This window comes from Callospermophilus lateralis, chromosome 5 (genome assembly GCF_048772815.1).
Source record: "Callospermophilus lateralis isolate mCalLat2 chromosome 5, mCalLat2.hap1, whole genome shotgun sequence".
Taxonomy (NCBI): domain Eukaryota; kingdom Metazoa; phylum Chordata; class Mammalia; order Rodentia; family Sciuridae; genus Callospermophilus; species Callospermophilus lateralis.
In genome coordinates this window covers 156,424,278-156,443,057 of record NC_135309.1, presented here as the reverse complement: position 1 = coordinate 156,443,057, position 18,780 = coordinate 156,424,278, and the positions used below count along the sequence as shown (strand labels likewise).

Here is an 18,780-nt window from a genome sequence, read left to right as displayed (position 1 = left end):
AGCCCCCAGGGCCAAGCCGACTCCTGCAGGGACTGTGTCTTCGCACTTGTGACGCTGCTCATGCTGCCTCCCCTTCAGGCCCCACGGCAGAAGGGACTGCCTGCCCCCACTAGTTCTACCTCTGTGCTTTATTCCTTTAAATAGTCATCACTCTGACACTGAGAACTGTCTTCCAGCCACATAGGAAGGACCTCATGTGAATAGACACCCACAACTTCATTTTGTCTGCTGGGTGCAACTACAACTGACCTTCAGGAGGACCTCTATAAACTATATATAAAAACAGTTATATAAAAGGATACATTTCATTGAAAACATCCGTTTTACTCATGATCTGTCCATTTTTATCACGTCTGAGATCACGGGGAGCTTTGGTCTCAATCTCATGCTCCTGTCACCTTTTGACATTAACGAGATGAATCCAGGCTGAGGCCTCATTGAGGCCCCGCTCCGTTTCAACATATTGGAACCTTGGTTGTTTCTTTAACCAGGAAGCAGGATACACTGGGCCCCCAAGAAGGGATGCATGATGGCAGCTGATTTTGTGAAGCTCAATTAAACTGCTGACTTTAGCAGAGTCCTAGGGAGTTAATGTCTCACAGGTGAAGTATACTGCTAGGGAGGGAGAGAAGGACACTTGAAGAGAAGTCAAGTGGCCAGGCTGACCCTCCTCAAGAATGCGGTGCTTCCTGGCTGGCGTCAAGTGCTGTGCTCTACCACTCTCCTGCCCGTAACCCCCACCCACCTCCACCCCGGGCAGCTGCTGTCAACTGAAGGCAAGCAGTCCAATCCGGGAGTCACGTCCCGTGATCCCTTTCCCCTCTGAATTTATCTTTCCTTGTGTTTTGCACAAAGCACCGTACCCTCCCTGCTTATACACAAGGGATATGTTCCAAGACCCCAGTGGAAACCACGGACTATGGACAGTACCAAACCCTACATATGCACTGTTTCTTCTTCTTCTATGTACACACACAGATCGATGCCCTTCCCACCGTAACTAGGCACATATCACACACTGTGGCCATAACTGCTTTCACGGTTGGAGGCATAACCACAAAGCTGGTACAGATTTCCTTTTCCTTCCTCACAATTCAAGGATAGAGGATTCGCTCCTCCCGTACATCTTAGCAACCTCGGCAAAAGATTTCTTTTTTTCACTTCTTAAAGTTGGGAATTTTCATCTTTTCATTCAAAGGAAGCACTTCATGAGTTTCCTTTGGCGCGTCTAAAAAGCCAGCATCACTACCCTTGGGCTTTGGGTCCTCATTAAGTGACATAAGGGTCACCTGAACACAAGCGCTGTGGTACCAAGACAGTTGGTATGATAACTCTCCTGATTAACGGGAAGGTGGTGCACGCAGCACGGACACACAGGACAGAGGGGCCATCCACATCCTGGGTGGGTTAATGCAGAATTTCATCCGCTGCTCAAAAGGGCATGCAATTTATAACTTATTTATTTCTGAACATTCCATTTAATACTTTTGTGCCTCAATCAACCACAGGCGGAAAACTGCAGAAAGAAAAATCACAGGTAAGAGGGGGCTACTGGGCTACAATTCCCCATGGTTCTTGAAGTAAATTTCGTGCCTGTGCCTGGTGCTTCCAGTTCATTACACAATTATGTTCAGAAGAGCCCCCTAACGAGCCCCACATACCGTTTTCCCCCCCAAAGCTCTCAGTGGTTTCCTACTGCTTTGAGGGCGAAAAGAGAAGAAAAAAAAAACAGTAAAAGGAATACTCCTGTCCTCTGTATCTACGACTGACCTCCCCCGTGACTTCCCTGGGGACTCTTATCAGGCCAGACCATTCATTCTTCTCTAAACATATCTCTATGTTGAGGTCTACAAATCCCCCAAATATCTGATTTTGTAGAGAAAGACCTACCTGGTATAAAACAGTTGCTAAATGCAGAATGAATGGAATCTTTCCCATGAAACACACAGACACATGGACTTTCTGATGACTTAAGCCCACGGCCCTTAAGACAGTTTAGGGGTGAATCTTAAGCCCACAGCCCTCTTCAGATTTCCTTTACAATTTTTGCTTAATATACTAACAAGCTAATTAGAATATATTCACACCCTGACACCCCCAACTCCTGCTCCTCATTTGGGCTTTGGGGCCAGGGCACAGAAGCGCTAGGTGTCCACCCAGCTGTCAACACTGGAAACCTCAGAACTATCCTCGGTTCCAACTTCTCACGCTCAGTGTAAAAGAGTTGTCTTCATGGTTAAGAGTGACAAAATGTCACTCTTAACAGGGGTCCGCCGGGTGGTGTGGGTTGAGCTGAATTTCCCCCAAATTGACGTGTTGGGATCCCACCTCCAATGTCTCAGAGTGGGACTTGGTTTGGAAGCAGGGTCATCCCAGATGTACTGAGCAAGACGGTCACACGGGTAGAGGGGTCACACACAACTGCCTGACACCCTTAGGTAAAAAGGAGCCTTGGACCCAGACACACACACAGGGAGAATACCATGTGACAGCTGCAGTTCTGCTGTCCCCTGCAAGGGCCCACCAGAAGCCAGGAGAGGAGGGGACCAGCTCTTCTCCAGCAGCCAGAGGACACAAGGCCATGTGATGTCAGACTTCAGCCTCCAGAACGGAAGGGCTACTCTTAACTGAAGTGTTAAAAGGGATTGACGCCAACGCATGACACGGTGCCCACATGATGAGAATTTTCAGTTCTTAAAACATTTCAAATTTCACGTGTATTCTAAATAGGGAGCAGCTGAGTGAAAGATTTATGCTCAGCAGTTCCGCTGAGGTTGGTTCTCTGCATCAGCAGTCCTCAGAGACAAATACTCAAGTACCTGCCAGGAGCCAAAACCTGTCTCGGGCATTGAGTTGGTTAAGGTTCACAATGACCATAAAGGCATCGAGAGTTAGAGGTTCCTGTGATTAGCACCCACTTTACTCCTGTGGGGACAGTATTAGAAAAATTAAGTACTTAGTTCAAGGTCACCCAGTAGGAAATAGGAGAGCAAACTCGAATGTCTGTGACTAGCAGCCCAGTGCATAACCATGTATGGCCTCCAGGGATCACTCCTGACACCTCTCCAGGCTGGGACCAAGCTCTACAGGGGCCCCTCACCTGGTCCACTGCAAGGCAACATGGGATTTCTACTAAGTGAGTCTGTAACATGCCCCTTGAAAATGCAAACTTGAAAATAATTCATTTATCTCAGATAAGACCATGTTTATAAAAAGGCCCAAAGGGCATCCTATTTTTATTTGATTTATCAGATGTGTTATTTAAATAAAATGACTCATGAACAAGTCTAACATGCTTGGCTGCACATTTTTACTGTTTCTTTTATAATGCAAACATAGTGTTACTCTTGTTAAAAGGAATTAAATCCAATGCATCACACAGTGCATAAATAATGAAAATTAAATTCTTAAAACATTTCAACTTTCACATGTATTCTAAATAATGAGCAACTGAGGGAAAATAAAAGCATTCAACAACTAAGATGTTGCTTCAACATCTCAAGGAATGGAATTACATGAACTTATGAATACAGAACAAAACCACTGTTTCTTAAATCATTACCATCAGCAAACACGGCTCAAAGAAATTTGTGCTGAAAAAAAAATATTCCTTAGAACATATTTGTGTGTGTGTGTGTGTGTGTGTGTATGATTATTTCCTTGTAATCTGAAGAAACAATTGAACAACATGGAGCAAATCTGGAGCAATAATTGAACAACATGGAGCAAAATTAGTCTAGAACAGCAGTTCAAAGTTTGATCCACGAGCCCCAGGACTCCTTTCAGGGCAACTCCCAAGTTAGGAGAATTTGTATGACAATATTCATATGTCATTTGTTTTTTGACTCGGCTCACAATTGCACTGAAGCTGCAGAGGCAATGCAGGTAAAACTGATGGGTCTGAGCATGAATCAAGCCAGTGACATCAACACCGACTTGCAATTACTGTATTCTTAACTCTCCCACTCACGCAGGAAAAAAAAAATCCAGCCAGCTCCACCTCCAATCAAGAATGGCCTTGATGTAACAGTACAATCCACTAATTTAATGAAATCTTGACCCTTGAATTTAGATATATTTAATATTCTGGGTGATCAGATGGAACTCATGTGTAGGTCTTCTGCTTTACGATGGTCCCCTCCTCAATCAGCACCTGTGTTCGGCTGTGATATGAATTACTCACGTTTTCATGGCCCTGGTTAGTCAATCTTGAGTATTTGTAGGTCATCTTGATGGAGACAGAGTAAGTCTATGTTCTCAAATTCCATCTCCCAACTAATCGTTCATAATATACAACTTGTTGAGTTTAGGTATTATTAAAGAATATGAATCCACAGTTTCAAAAAGCTTTGAAAGCGTTGTCCCTTTTCCAACCGTGATGGTCTGGATTTGAAATTTTGCCTAAAAGTTCAAGTGTTAAAAGCAGGGTCCCCTGCAGAAAGGTTCAGAGGTGGGGCTTTTAGGCAGTGATTGGATCATGGGGCTCTGACCTCTTCAATGGACTAAAAATGGACATCTGAGAGGTGGGACCTAGTTGGAGGAGGTGGATCCCTGGGTACATGCTCTGGAACGGTTCGTCTTGTCTCTGACTCCTTCCTCTCTCTTTCTGCTTCCTGGCTGCCATGAGCTAACTGCTTCCCTCCACCATGCCCTTTCGATATGATGTTTCTGCCTTGGAAACATCCAACCACATGCTGAATCCTCTGGAACTGTGAACCAAAAAAAACCCTTTTCGTCCTCTAAGTTATTCTTGTCAGATGTTTTGATGACAGCAATACAAAGTTGACTAACAGACCAACTAAGTATGTGTGTGACCACCATATCTTCTTCCTATACCTCCAATAAAATATCTTACGACAGACTGAATCAAGGAGGAGACCTGAGAGCAGGGCTGTCTTGCATTAAGCCAGACACACCAGCTCCTTGCATCATTATAAACTAAAGCCACTCTTCTTAGCTATGAAAAGGATGGAGGTATTTTGAATGAAATATTTATATCAATACATAATGGGTTTATTATATTTGACTTTAAATGAATACTGAACAGATAGATTGAGTTATATTTTAAAATTTTTTGATATCCAATATAATACATACTAATTAGAAGCAGCTCACATAGATAAAAGCTTCTTGGGGTCTTCTACAATTTTTATAAGCATTAAGGGGAGGTCAAGAGACCAAAATCTTTTAGCTCTTCTGGACTAGTGGGGTTGAATGGGAGTGAAGGGGACAATTCGTTATGGGCATGAGCCTGGATTTTATCCTACTGTGCATAATTTATTCCCCTCACCATTATCTAATGAATTTCCAAGGAATCACATTATTAGTCATGGTCACCTCAAAATTCACAGCGATAATGAGGCAAAATGAAAACACTATAGTCCTAAAGTTAAAATGACAATGTGTACTTTCAACACTGGGCTGACAGAGTGATGAGCCTGGTGCTACGATGTCCTGTTGCTCTACCTTCTTCAAAAGACACCTCATGTCAAAGTTAGGCAGTTTTACTCAAGGAAGCATACCGCTGTGACTGCATCCAGACATCAAAACCTCACGTTTTGCCAAAACTACTAGTTTTTAAATTAGGACAAAATCCTAGGAAATGATCTGTTGTCTTTTGTTTCATAAGTAGATGCTAAAGCTTGGGAATAAATATGTTAATCTGAATAGTGACTGAATTTTCTTTCTCTTAAACTCTTTATAGTTTGCTTTTAAAATGTCCAAATAATTAGATTATCTCTCATTTAGTTATGCCTCTCATTGAACTAGTTCTATTAATTCTATGATCTTGGTTTCTAGTGATCATATCCACTCACATATTCCCTAAGGGAAAAATCTGAATTATTCATGCACCACTTATTTGCACAATGGATACAAGAATGTATCTTGGAGCAGGGGCTGTAACCATGAATCTGAACTGCATTATTTATGGTCTGGGTGATGCTGAGGGAGGCAACATATGTCTGTGGGCCTCAGTTTCCTCAGCCATGAAACCGGATCAGTGACAGCACTTAGGAGGTTTTGTAAGAAACATTCTGAGTTCCATATGGGAAATACTTCAGAACCATGCCTAGTGATTCCTGGTCATGTATTATTTATGCAGCTGATAAATACATTTACTTGGGTCACCTTGGTATTACAATTTATAAAACTCATTTTGGCATAAATACATAAATAAATGCTTACTCTGGATGTGTGCTAAAGAGAGTCCCTTTTGCCAACTAATTTATTAAAGAAATTATAGTGATGGCACACCAGTCAAGTTTCTTGAGTTTGTCCACTTTTTTTTTCTATAAGTATCTGTTTTGTTTCCTGACCAGTTCTTAAGGCTTGAAATGACTGTTTTATCTAAATTTACCACTTCAAAGTTCAACTTGTGGAGCTCCAGCTACCAAGTGTGTATTTATCATAGGCGAACATGCACTCACCTCTTTTCATACATATTATCTCAACAAGCTGAGATCTTGATACTGCCCCTTCTCATTTGAGCAGAAGTAGGCCAAGTGTCATGAAGTGTCCTGCAGGAAGCCCTCTGATCTCAAAGTAGCAGAATCGAGACAGACCTCCAGCTTTTTGGTTCCCGATTCCACAAAGACCAATACACATGTTGGTGCCCGTGGAGAGCCTTGAATATCCCGGTTCATACCTCTTATGGCCCTGCTGGATGCTCCTACTACATCTTGTCATCTTGCGAAGCCACCATGATCTCCTAGCTGGGTTGGTAGGTTTTCTAGAGAGGAAACACCTGCAATGGCCCTGTCATTCATCTCCTCTGGGAAATTCCCTCTGCTGAAGTGTGCCTGGAACTTTAATAGGGTCACTCCCAGACTGAGGTCACCGAGGATATCAGTAACACCAGGGTAGGACACCAGGAGCCTTGGCCACTCCTGAGAGACCCTGACATGGGAAGATGCAGTGTCTTGGACCTTCAGTTTGCTTGACTCCTTAAATAGTCATGGGGCTACTGAGGGAGGCTCTGGAGGACACGTCTAGAGCGAGCATTTATGTATTTATACCAGGGTGCCTCACTGCTCTGATGCACCCTGTAGAAATGGAGACCGTTTATGTTTGCTAATTGATCAGTTTTAAGCATGCATGGGAATATATAAATTATTAAAAGTCTGAATATATTACACAGGATGCTCTCCAAGGAAATAACCAGCTTTCCTGGTTGTTGTAGCTCATTTGTGCATATCTAAGTTTGATGATCTAAGTGCTATGGAGTCACGGTCTCTGAGTACTGAGCCCCTTTTAGGAGAAGAATCAATTGCCCACATCCACCACACTGAAAATTTGAGTGGTTAGCACTCAAATCCTGTGAATGGGGAAAGCAGATAAGATTCTCCTTTGCTACAGTGGAGATCTGTCTCCCAAAGGCCAAAGTGTTGAAAGCTTGGTCCCCAGTACAGCAATGCTCAGAGGTGAGGCTTTGGGGAAGTGACTGGATCATGTGGGTTCTGATTTCATCATAGATTAAGGATTTGATGGCAAATCAAAACTGTAGGAGGTGGGACCTTGGGGCACGCCATGCCCATGTGAACTCTATCTTGGCCCCTGACCTGCATCCTCCCCTGCTCCATGGCTGTCATGAGTTGAGTAGTTTTCCTCCACCACACCCTTCCACCATGATGTTTCTCATGATGTTTCTGCCTTTGGGCCAGCCAACCATGGACCAAAACTTTTGAAACCATGAACCCAAATAAATCTTTCCTCTGCTAAGTTGTTTTTCACAGGTATTTGCCACAGCAACAAAAAGATAACTAACACACTATTCTGAAGAAGGGATTCAGTTTGGCTTCTGGGATGAGAGAGACAGAGACAGACAGACAGACAGACAGACAGAGGGAGAGAGAGAGAGAGAGAGAGAGAGAGAGAGAGAGAAGGGTGGTATCCCTAGGGAAGATAATGTGCATGGGTATCAATCCTGTTTCCACAGAAAGGTATATGCTTAGAAGGCTTAAGTAGAGAAAACTCTTCTGGTGGCTCTGTGGTGGTAATTTGTCACTAGGAACCTCAGAAACCCACTGTTTATGTCTTCACACGATAAAGGGTCCAGTCCAGGCTGTACAGGGGATCCATGTGCCCTGCAGTTTCTGCCACTTCCACCTCTCCGAGTGAGGACAAGGTGTGGTTCTCTTTCTACTGACTACAAACACTACATCACCTGTATCTATTCTTCCAAACCCATAGTTTCCAGGTCTATCAAACTAAAAAATACAGGACAACTCTGAATTAAAATTTAACTTTCAGATAAATCACATTTTTTTTTTTTAGTAAAAGTATGTGCCATGTAATATGTGTGGCATCATTATATGAAAAATGTACCCAGTGTTTATTAAAGTTCAAATTTAACTGAACCTCTTGTATTTTATTCAGGAATCCCAGATCTTGCCCACCGTCTGCAATCCCAGCTCCCTGCCCCATCCCCTCGAGGGCACGAACTTCCAGAAATGGGAAATAGAAAGGAGCTGTCTTCAGACCACAGCATCTCCTCCAGGGATGAGAAAGCACCAATGATGGTAGCAGGAAAGACTAAAACAGTGAAGTAGGGACTCGTGTCTTAGTATATGATCTCCCTCCATGGGCTTTCTCCTTGCAGGGTTCAGCAAGCATGAAGCAGCCTTGATGGGCTTAGCTGGAGTAGCTGAAACGATTTAAGAAAAAATTTTTTGAGACAGAGTCTAGATAAATTGCTGAAGGCCTCACTAAGTTGCCGTCACGATCCTCCTACTCCAGCCTCCCGAGTTGCTGGGACTACAGGTGTGGGCCATCATACCAGGGACACTTTGAATATCTCTGAGTGACTTTGTTTTGGAAGACTTCCTCAAACATTATCATCACATCTTCTTGCTTTTAATACCTCCCCCCACCAAAGCAAACACTATTTTCTTTTCTGCCATTTCACTATTGAGAGAGAAGAAATTACATTTCTTAATTGTTACTCTTCACCCAGTCCTTCCCTAAAGGATGTCTGCAAGTGGGCAGGGAGGGGTGAAAACACATCTTTTTGTTTTAATCCTAAATACGTATGTTTTTATATCAGAGTCACATGCGCATCTCCATTGCAAGCATCGGGAACTTCACGGTTTTAGAAATGACCCTTCTGGAACACACCAGCCCTCGGGGTTATGTTGTTTTCTCTGTTGGGCTGGTTTCAACCTGAATGACTGAGAGGTGTCCTGGGGAGGCACAGGCAAGTCAGAGGAGGTGGCAGAGAGGCTCCAAGAAAGAACATGGGCAACTGGGAACCAGGCCCTCCAAACACTTATGGTGGGGACTGGTAGGCGGCCGTCCAGCAGAGACCTGAGCTGAATGCACCTTCCCTGGCTTGTGTACTGGCTCTCCCTTTGTGATGAACTGACCACTGCCTTCTGAGGTTCTGCACAAATCCCTCCCCAGAGGGTGGCCCTCTCATCTGCTCTGAGAGGGATGAGGGCAGGAGGCTCGTTGCTCAGGGCAGATGTGCTCTCCTAGCAGCTGGGAATGACAGTCTCCTCAGTGAGAAGACCCCAGGGAGCCTACCGGGGAGTCGTGGGAGCATCTCTGCCTCCAGACCGTTCTCACTCTGGGGTCCGGCTGTCTGTCATCTGGAAGGGTCCGTGCATGCTCCCACAGGGATGCTTTTCTCTTACACCCCCAGGATTCCTGTGCTACACGGTCGAGCTGGCCACGGAGGATGGGAAAGGAGCAGTGCAGGCCTCAGTAGGTGTGGTTCTAGAGGAACACACAGGTCCTGTAAAGACTGACCGACCACGGGATGGAGAACTGACCACACCAGCTTACGGAGAGCTGAGAGAAAGCCAGCTGGGGAAAAGAGGAACTCCCCCCTTTCTGATGACACTTCTCCTGTTCTCCACACGGAGTCACATGTGATCTGAAGTCAGCCACTGCTTCCTACTTCTGTGACTCCGTCTGTATCTCTTGGCTGCTGTAAGGTGGAACAGGGCCTCCTGGGAAAATGGAGGGTGCCAAAAGTCTAACCCATGCCCCCTTGGTTAGGAGGCATCACTTGGCAGCACTCAAGCATGCATGAAGAAGTTAGGAAGACAGGGGCCACTTCAGAGACCTTCTCCCGTCCTCCTCCTGGCCCGTGCTGGAGAGAGCCTGAGGTCCAGATGCACAGGTCAGCTGGGTGCCCAGACCTGCCTGACCCTGCTGTGTCAGTCACTCGTTGGCTCATTACTCTGCAACTCTTCTCCTCAAGGGTGTGGATGTCTCCAAGCCCTTGGCTGCCCCCATGAACTACCTTCTTTCCACACAACGCTCAATTCCACTCCCGGGCGGTCAGTAGGTTCTCAAACACACAGCCGAACTGAACTTGAGGTTGGCATTTCAGAAAACAGATTGAGATTTGGGTGGGCAGATAGACTACTGCTCATCCCCGTAGGAGATACTGAACTCCTAATTATTTACTCTTACTGGTACAGTTTGCTCCTGAAAGCCATAGAGCCGGCCCAGCATGGTGGATAGGAGTCTTGGCTGGGGCAGCCGATGGACTCACTGAATTCCAGCTCCTCCCATTAGCCTCCTCCCATTAGCTGTAGCTTCCATTTCCTTCTGAATATAAAACACAGGTGATAAAATCCCTCTTCCCGCTGGGTTGTCAGGAAGACTTAGTGATGTAATAAATGACATCTGCTGAGATGGCTGCCTGGCACAGATGGAGCCTTCAATGGACAGTCACCATTACTACTTCCCAGTGGCCACAATGAAACCATTTCGATTCCTTCTTCATTCAGATACAGACTGCAAGGCGCAGTGTCTCTCCTGGTCCTTCTAAATTCTATCAGGAGGAAGGGTGTGGCCATTGGAAACCACCCTAGCCTTACACAGTCTCTATTTTTACATAACCTGGGTTGATCACCCAGGAAACTGTAAATCTCAGGTTCTTTCTAAAATGGGGGTAATGACACCTGACCAATTCAGTATTGGGGATTAAAAATACTTTGTGAAATGTGTTATAACCAATTTTACTTTTTTATATTGGACTTTCTTACACAACTGTGCATGTATGTGCACACGCATGCACACATACACACTCTCCCATGCCTGCCAACACTCTTCCCCATGGGGGGAGTGTCTATCTTTACTTTCTGTTCCCTCAATGTTCACAGAAATAAATTTCTCATCCCAGGATATACCCAGGTTTTTGTAGACCTGAAACTTGTATAATAATTTTGAGTTCCTCTACAAAAATATATAAAACTTACTGAACTAGTTTTTAAAGGAATATTTATCTAAACTGAAAGAGCAGAAAGAAATAGTGGTGGAAGAGAGGTCCCTTGCAAAGGGGGACCAGGAATCTTAGTTCCATATCAACCTGTTCACCTGTCACAGGAGTCTCCTCTCCAAATCCACCTGCTCACCTGTCACAGGAGTCTCCTCTCCAAATCCACCTGTTCACCAGTCACAGGAGTCTCCTCTCCAAATCCACCTGTTCACCAGTCACAGGAGTCTCCTCTCCAAATCCACCTGTTCACCTGTCATAGGAGTCTCAGCTCCAAATCCACCTGTTTACCTATCACAGGAGTCTCAGTTCCCAGTCTACCTGTTCACCTCTCACAGGAATCTCAGTTCCGAGTCTACCTGTTCACCTCTCACAGGAGTCTCAGCTCCAAATCTACCTGTTCATCTGTCACAGGAGTCTCAGCTTCACATCTACCTATCCATGTGTGTCACTCAGCTCTCTGTCCTCCTGTTCACTTGTCACAGGAGTCTCAACTCTGTGCCCACACCCCTGTTCACCTGTCACAGGTATCTTCCTGATCATGTGGTTGTAACCCATTTTCTTCCAACCACTCCTTGTTCTTTGCCACTTCTGTTCTGAGCAGGTGAGCTTGCATCCTCTAAGCTACTATGGTCAGAGGTGAGCCAACTTTTCCCTCTTTTTCAACAGGTCTCACATATCTTTTGGGGCTCAGAAAATTGTGCCCCAAACTCATATCTTCAGAGGCAAAGTTTCTTTCTGACCTTCCCCTACCCTCTTGTCTGTGGCCTCTCAATCCTCCTGAGGTAAGTCATAAAACCCTTTCCCCAAGGCAGGTCATAGAAACCCAGAACACCTTGTCCCCAAAGCAAGCCATAAAAGCTCATCTTCTCCACCCCTCCACTTTCCTGTGTAATGGCTGGCCATAAAGGAATTCTCTCACGTATCATGTTTGGTAGGTAGGACCTGCTACCATTTGGGGCATCATAAACCCCATTGCAGAAGGGGCTCCCCTCCATATCCTGGAGGAAGGAGTGCTGCACAGAGAGGCCAAGAAGACTCTTGAGCTCACAGGCCTGGCTGGTTCCCACTCCGTCTGTCTCCATTAGCTCCGACTATGTTTGCCCGCTCATATTTCTATATGGCTGTCCATGCTTCACTGAACCTAAACATAAAAATGGACAGTTCATCCCGGGTCTTTGGGTCTCCAAGGTGAAGTCTCTTGTGTCATATAAAACTATGACCAAATAAATTTGTTATGCTTTCTTGTGATAACCTGACAGCCATGGCCTTTTATGATGGGCAGGAAAGACACCCTCTTGTCTGCCCCTACCTATCCCTCTGTTTGCTCCTTTTGCTGGACATCTGTGTGTTTCCCACAGTCCAGTCTCTGTAGTCCCAGTTCCTCGTAGCATGCTGGGCTCTGCAGGATGGCTAGACGGGTGAATGAGTGGCCCTCAGCACCTACCCACTCCGCCCCTTCTAAGTCCACAGTCTTGGAAGCATCTTTGGTTGCTGCAGTTACTTTCTCCAGCCTCCTAGTGATTCTTAGAGTTGGCAATTTTAACCCATGCTGATAACACTCTTCCTATAAAGCTGGCCTTGTCCTGAAGACCTTTTGAACACTATCATCATCTCCACTAGACAGATGAGGAACCCAGCACACAGACAGTTTAGTGGGGTCCCCAGGGTCACACAGTGAAGAAGGGGCAGAGTCAGGAGTTCTACTGCACCTGGCCCCCAGTCCTGGCCCTAAGCTCAGTGTGTAGCCACTTAGCTTTCCCTCCCCCCCACTTCCAGGGTCTTAGGTTAGCAGTGTCCAGCTCTCAGGCTAACACTGTGTTAGCCTCTCAACTGTCCCCTGTCCCCAACCTTCACAGCAGCCATTGCCCAGGCCAAGGTTCTGAGTGTCCTGGTGCTGCAGAAGGCTCTCACACCATTTGTTTGCACATCTTGCCTGCACTCAGTAACTTCCCTCCTAACTTCCTTCTTCTCCACATTCCTCAGTGTCTTCAGGACCCAGGCACCAATTTAGGTGATTAGAAAGGCAGAAATAGGTGAGGCACACATGCACCTCAATGCACAGCTGGAGCCTGTGTCAGAGGAGCACGTGGGGATGCCAGGCAGAGCCTGAGAGGGGAGCAGGTGTGGTGAGGACGGAGAGCAGGTTCTGTTTGACTCGCCTGAGAGATGAGTGAGGTGGTCCAAGAGAGAGGGTGGGGAGGGTCCAAGATGGAAGGGTGACCCCCAGAAGGCCCCGGCGTAGAGTCGAGGTTGGTCCCTCCAGAGCGCTGTACCCAGGCCCACCGGGCCAGTTCAGTTTGCAAGATGGCTACGTGAGACGACAGCTGGGCTGAGGCTGGACCTTGTGTGGACTTACGGGACGCTGTTTTGTGAGTATGTTAGTGACACAGAACAGTGGGTGTCACTCTGGCACACTGGTGCACGCACTGAACGTTTTGTTCACTTCCACCACTGTTTCCCCCTCTGCCCTCCCCTGCCTTTTCCCCTGATCCCTTCACTGTGTCTCCCCTCTACACTTTCCTGAAGACATCAAACTAGATCTTAAATGTGATGAGAAGAAGCAAAGAATCTGCACAGTGGAATAGTTCCATACGTGAAAAATGGATACTCTCTCTGCTGCAAGAGGAAAGGATTAGAAGGGAGGCAAGACGGGAACTGTGGGGAGGTCGATTGCGGGGTTTTGTGGTGGCAGAGGCAAGAGATGATGCCGGCTGGGAGTGGGGACGTGGAGGCAGATGCCAGTGCTCAGCTGATCTCAGCTATGTCAGGTTGGAACGTTGGTCCTGTCAAAACTCCAGGCAATTCAGTTGCCACTGTTAATGGCACTAAGAGGGGGACAGTTCATGGGTGACAGGCTCTGGAGGTTCCGCTCTGATGAATGGAGTAACGCTGTTATCACAGGAGTGGGTTCAAAATAAACGGGCGTGTTTGGGCCCCTCACTTCACCCTCCCCAGCCCTTCTACCTTCCACCATGTGAGGACACAACAAGACGGCCCTTGCCAGGTGCTGGCCCCTTTAACCAGGACTTCCAACACATTCCTGGTCATCCTGCATTACCTAGTCCCAGGTATTCTGCTAGAGAAGCAAAGAGGAGACTAAATCATCATTTGAATTAAAGAAGCATGCCTCTGTCCCACTGCATCCTTCTTTCACCCACGATGGTCCTCAGTTCCTATTTCTAATGCTGGTGATGTCATTGAGGGTTAATCCAGATTTCCTAGAGTTATCACTGACGATCTCCACCAAGCTCCCTGCCTCTTTTCCATCCCAGTACCAAGCCACAGTTAGTAATGCACCATTCCTCAAATAGATCCCTTGCTGCCAACATCAATGACCTTTCTTTACCCCACAGCTGTGGTCCTCTACCTCTGTCACCAAGTTCTACTTGCCCTTCAAAGCGTGGTCCAAATGTCTCCTCTCTAACCTTCTTGATTCCCCAGTGTGAACTGGTTACTCTCTCTCTTCTTCCCTCCAGCAGTACATTTTTTAAAGAATTTGTAAACAAATTGAGAAAAGACTGGTACCAATCCTGTTAGTCAGGAAATTAGTATAATGCCAGGATGCACACGGCTACCATAGCTCCGCATGTCCTGCCTTAGGTTTCATAACAGGTTAGAAGCTGGAAGCTGCTTCCATCAACATTATTAGGGCATCTTTTGGAAACATTATTAGAAAAACACTCCCCTGGGACTAGCAAGGGCTGACCCTGAGGTGTCTGCTTTCCTACAGCCTCACTCAGTTGAGAAGGTTCTAGAATCATCACATTGTCCATTGGATTCAGAATCCAGTTATTTGTCATTCTGTTGCCTTGGAAACACAAAGGCTTTTGCTTCTTTGGTTTGGTCTTTTCAGAATGCACAGGTTGACCTGGGCTCTAGCACACAAGGCCCAGCTATCTTTCAAATGTATGGATATGCTTTTATCCACACCTAGGCATGGGGATATTTGAGGCTGAAATCTTTTACCAAGCTGCAGAGTCAAAGTGCCAAAATGCCTCAAAGGTTTGGCTTGCACTGCACCCAAAAGCAAAGGCACAAAGAACCAGGCTTGATCTTAAATACATAGAATCCAGTCTTCTGTCCTCAGTGACAACACCTTCACCTTTACCAGGATGGTGCCTCTCTTTTGTGCGCCAGGCAGGGACGCTTGTGGGTGGATACAGGACTCCCTGCTGCAGCCTGGAGGTGGTAGCCAAGGTTCCAGAGGGGCACAGGCAAGTGACTGCTCTAAGCCACCAGTTTAGTTCAATGCAGTTAGCTTGCTCACAAGTGTGATCACAAAGGGTTTTTCTGAATTGCTTTCAGTCATTTATTAATCCCCATGAACAAACTATTCTTTATGGCAACAGTAATTCTTTCCACACCCATGCTCTTGCTCCTTTCTCTATTCCTAAGTCAGTAATGAGGTGAGGGGAGATCAGAAGCCAATGCCCCTGAATACACACATACACAAGTCACAAAGGTGTGGGGAGGGGGCGGAGAATGAATGTGCACATGCACATGAACATAGGGACCCCAGTTGCAAATCACAAGGGCCAATTGGGGAAGGCAGTGTGATAGGAGGAAATCCTTTTCCTTAGTGTCGTGTTATCCCAGCTCTTTGTGCTCTGAGAGCAGCCACAGACAATCCATCATTGCGTGAATAAAACTTTATTTAAAATAACAGGCTGGGAGGCTAGATGTGGTCCACACACCGTAGTTTGCCTGTCTTGATTTAGGGAAGGTATATCCACTTCCCTCCAGGTTGTGTTGAACACAAACCCTAAATCAGAGCTAACATACACAAAAGGTGAAGGCTGCACTCATTGTTTAAGTGTGCTTTGATTTAAAAAAAATAAACTTAGCTTAAATCATGCAAAATCACTCAGAAGCATGAGTGTTGGATGCAAATCTAGGCGACAGACCTTTCCCTTAGGAGGTGCTTAGGAGGTGTCAGAGTCGGCCTTCATTCATTAGCACATACTGAGCCCTTCCAAGAGGTCTGGCCCTGGACTCCTCAGTGGCTAGGGAGAAATAAGCCCTCTTGCCCGTCTCAGGGTCCCCTCCCAATGAAGGCTGATGCTTTCAGGGTCTTGCAGTGACTCCCCCTTGTAAGCACAGGCCCAGTGCCTAGGAGGTGTTCAGACCACCTTTGTGACCTGCCACAGTCTGCCAAACACATCTCAAGTGTGTCCTTAGCTTCCCCTCAAACTTCGTCTCTCCTCCTGCCTTCATTGCTTCTATTCATAACACTGTTTTCTAAGTTTAAAATCCCAAAGTCATCTTCTGTGACAGCTCCACGGTCCCTCCCTTTACTCCATCCTACACGTTAAGTCGCTGCAACCTTCTGGAAAGACAGCTCTGATTCTGCCAATCCTCCTTCATTACACCTGGAAGATGCCCTTGGATTTCAAAAACAGGCTTCTGTCCTCAGTCAGCAGGTCGCCTGGGGGTTGGAGTGACCCTGCTCCTGACCTGCCCTGAGCCTCCTGCCAGAAGGTGACCCTCTCCTGAGTCTCTGCACAGTGAGACACACTCACACCCTCCAACACCACTCAGCCCACACTCTCACACTTGGCCCCTCGCACATGCATGCATGCACACGTATTCGTGCTCCCCACACAGCCTCCCCCCAGACTCACTGTTCTACGTGGGCGTGCTCAACCCCTAACACAACACCTGTACGCCTTGCCACACTCCCAGCATGCCCTCGTCCACACACACTCACACTCCTACCCACACACTCAATCCCTTGCATCTCACGCCCACACTCATGCCCACATTCACACTTGCATCCTGCCATTGACCCTCACCCACCCTTACCTTTCCTACCTGCCCATTCTCTCACACACACATTCACAGCCACACTTACCACCCACTCGCCTGTTCACCTAGGCACACTCATGCACACACTCACTCAAAGCCAGCCACACTGCCCTGGACAACTCGACTTTTGCACATTTTTCATATAGTTTCTAAATGAGTATGTGCTTGTGATGTCTTATCCTTCCAGAATATCTTTACCTCCATTGCAAAATGCCTTAAAATCAATTTAAACTGCATCTCCTCCATGGAGAACAGGGTCTCTGAGAGTGCCTGTTGTTTACATCTCCCCTTGCCCTTAGCACATATTGCAAAAGTGGGTGGAAACCTGAACGTCATCGTCTTTCCCTCACTGAGTTCTCATCTGTTCCAGAGCCTTTATCTGCAGCATCTGAACTGACCCTTCCCACCCCCTTCAATATCCAGATTTTCCAGATGGAGTCAACTCTTACAGACACCTCAGTTTTTAAACTCCATCACAAAGAGGAAAACCATCTTTTCTTCCTCTTCTTCCCTGAGTAGGATCTGGTTCAGCAGGAAGCAGAACTGTGGCCTCTCTGTGTCTCTCCATTCACTCTGTGGTGCTCTGGTCCCTTCGAGGCTCTAGCACAAGGGGCCCACACTTTCTGCCCTCTGGTCCTGAGATGCTCTGAGCACCTGCAGTTGGGTCATACTGCAGGATCCCGTGAAAACAGCTGGAACCCCTGCTTATGGAGGGCGGGCTGAGTGAGGGGTGGCACTGGTGAGCCCACTGCACTATGTGGCCTTCCTACACAAGGGCCTGCTGCTTGTGCTCCTGGGGCAGAAGCAGGCTCTTCCCGAGCCCCAGGAGAAAGTCCCAACCCTTCTCAGGGGCTCCGTGCCTCAGCACTTCTCCACCCTGGCTGAATCCCAGGTGCTGGGCTCTGGGAAACTCTCCTGGGGCCCCACACAGCAGCTTTACAGTGGAATGGTCCCTCTGATTTTCTTGCTTTGCTAATTTGGCTTGATCTTTTACCTTCTTCCCTAAATTCAGAAAAGTATACTGTGCTACATCTGGAGTCCTGCCTGCTCTGTGCTCAACTTCAGGCTGTGATCTGGGGACATGATTAATCTTTTTCTTCTTCCCCCATCAACATTCCAGACTGGCTTTTGTTATCAGAGACTCTTGATTTCTTACAATTCTGGCTAATCATTTTTACATTTCTGTTTGAGCATCACAGTTGAGCAAGGAGCCCGTGGATCCTGGTTCCCTTCCTCTGAAGAAATGGGTGCCTTCACTGCAGTGGGGGTGGGGTGTATGGGGTAACCAGGGACACTTGAGAAATACAAGATGCTCAGTTATATCTGAACTTTAGATAAACAATGATTTTTGTTGTTGTTGTTTTATTGCAACTACGTTCCAAATATTTTAAGAAACACATACTAAAAATTTATTCATGTTTATTTGAAATTCAAATGTATCTGGGCATTATGCATTTGAATTTGCCATCAAAATAATTATATATTAATTACAATTTCCTAGTTTTCCTACTAGGTTCTGTAAACAATAAGAGCTCTGAATAAAAACAGGCAAGCCTAGCAGCTGAGGGCTCACTGGGAATGAAACATATTAGTTTCATGTTTTCAAAACTATGATCTTCTTTATATTAGCTTGTACCAGAAAGAGTGGTAGCAGATAGGGAAGTGACTCAATATGGCAACTTATGTAATAGAGAGTATAGCTTTTTGCTGTGATTTTATTAGTTTTAAGATGATACAATTTTAGA

The 18,780-nt window shown here is 46.2% G+C and overlaps 1 protein-coding gene across 2 annotated transcripts in view; it reads right to left on the bottom strand.

Moving 5' to 3' along the window:
- Positions 1–18,780, bottom strand: part of Ctnnd2 (catenin delta 2) — a 361,255-nt gene that overhangs the window by 302,297 nt on the left and 40,178 nt on the right. The gene's annotated exons all lie outside the window — the stretch shown is intronic.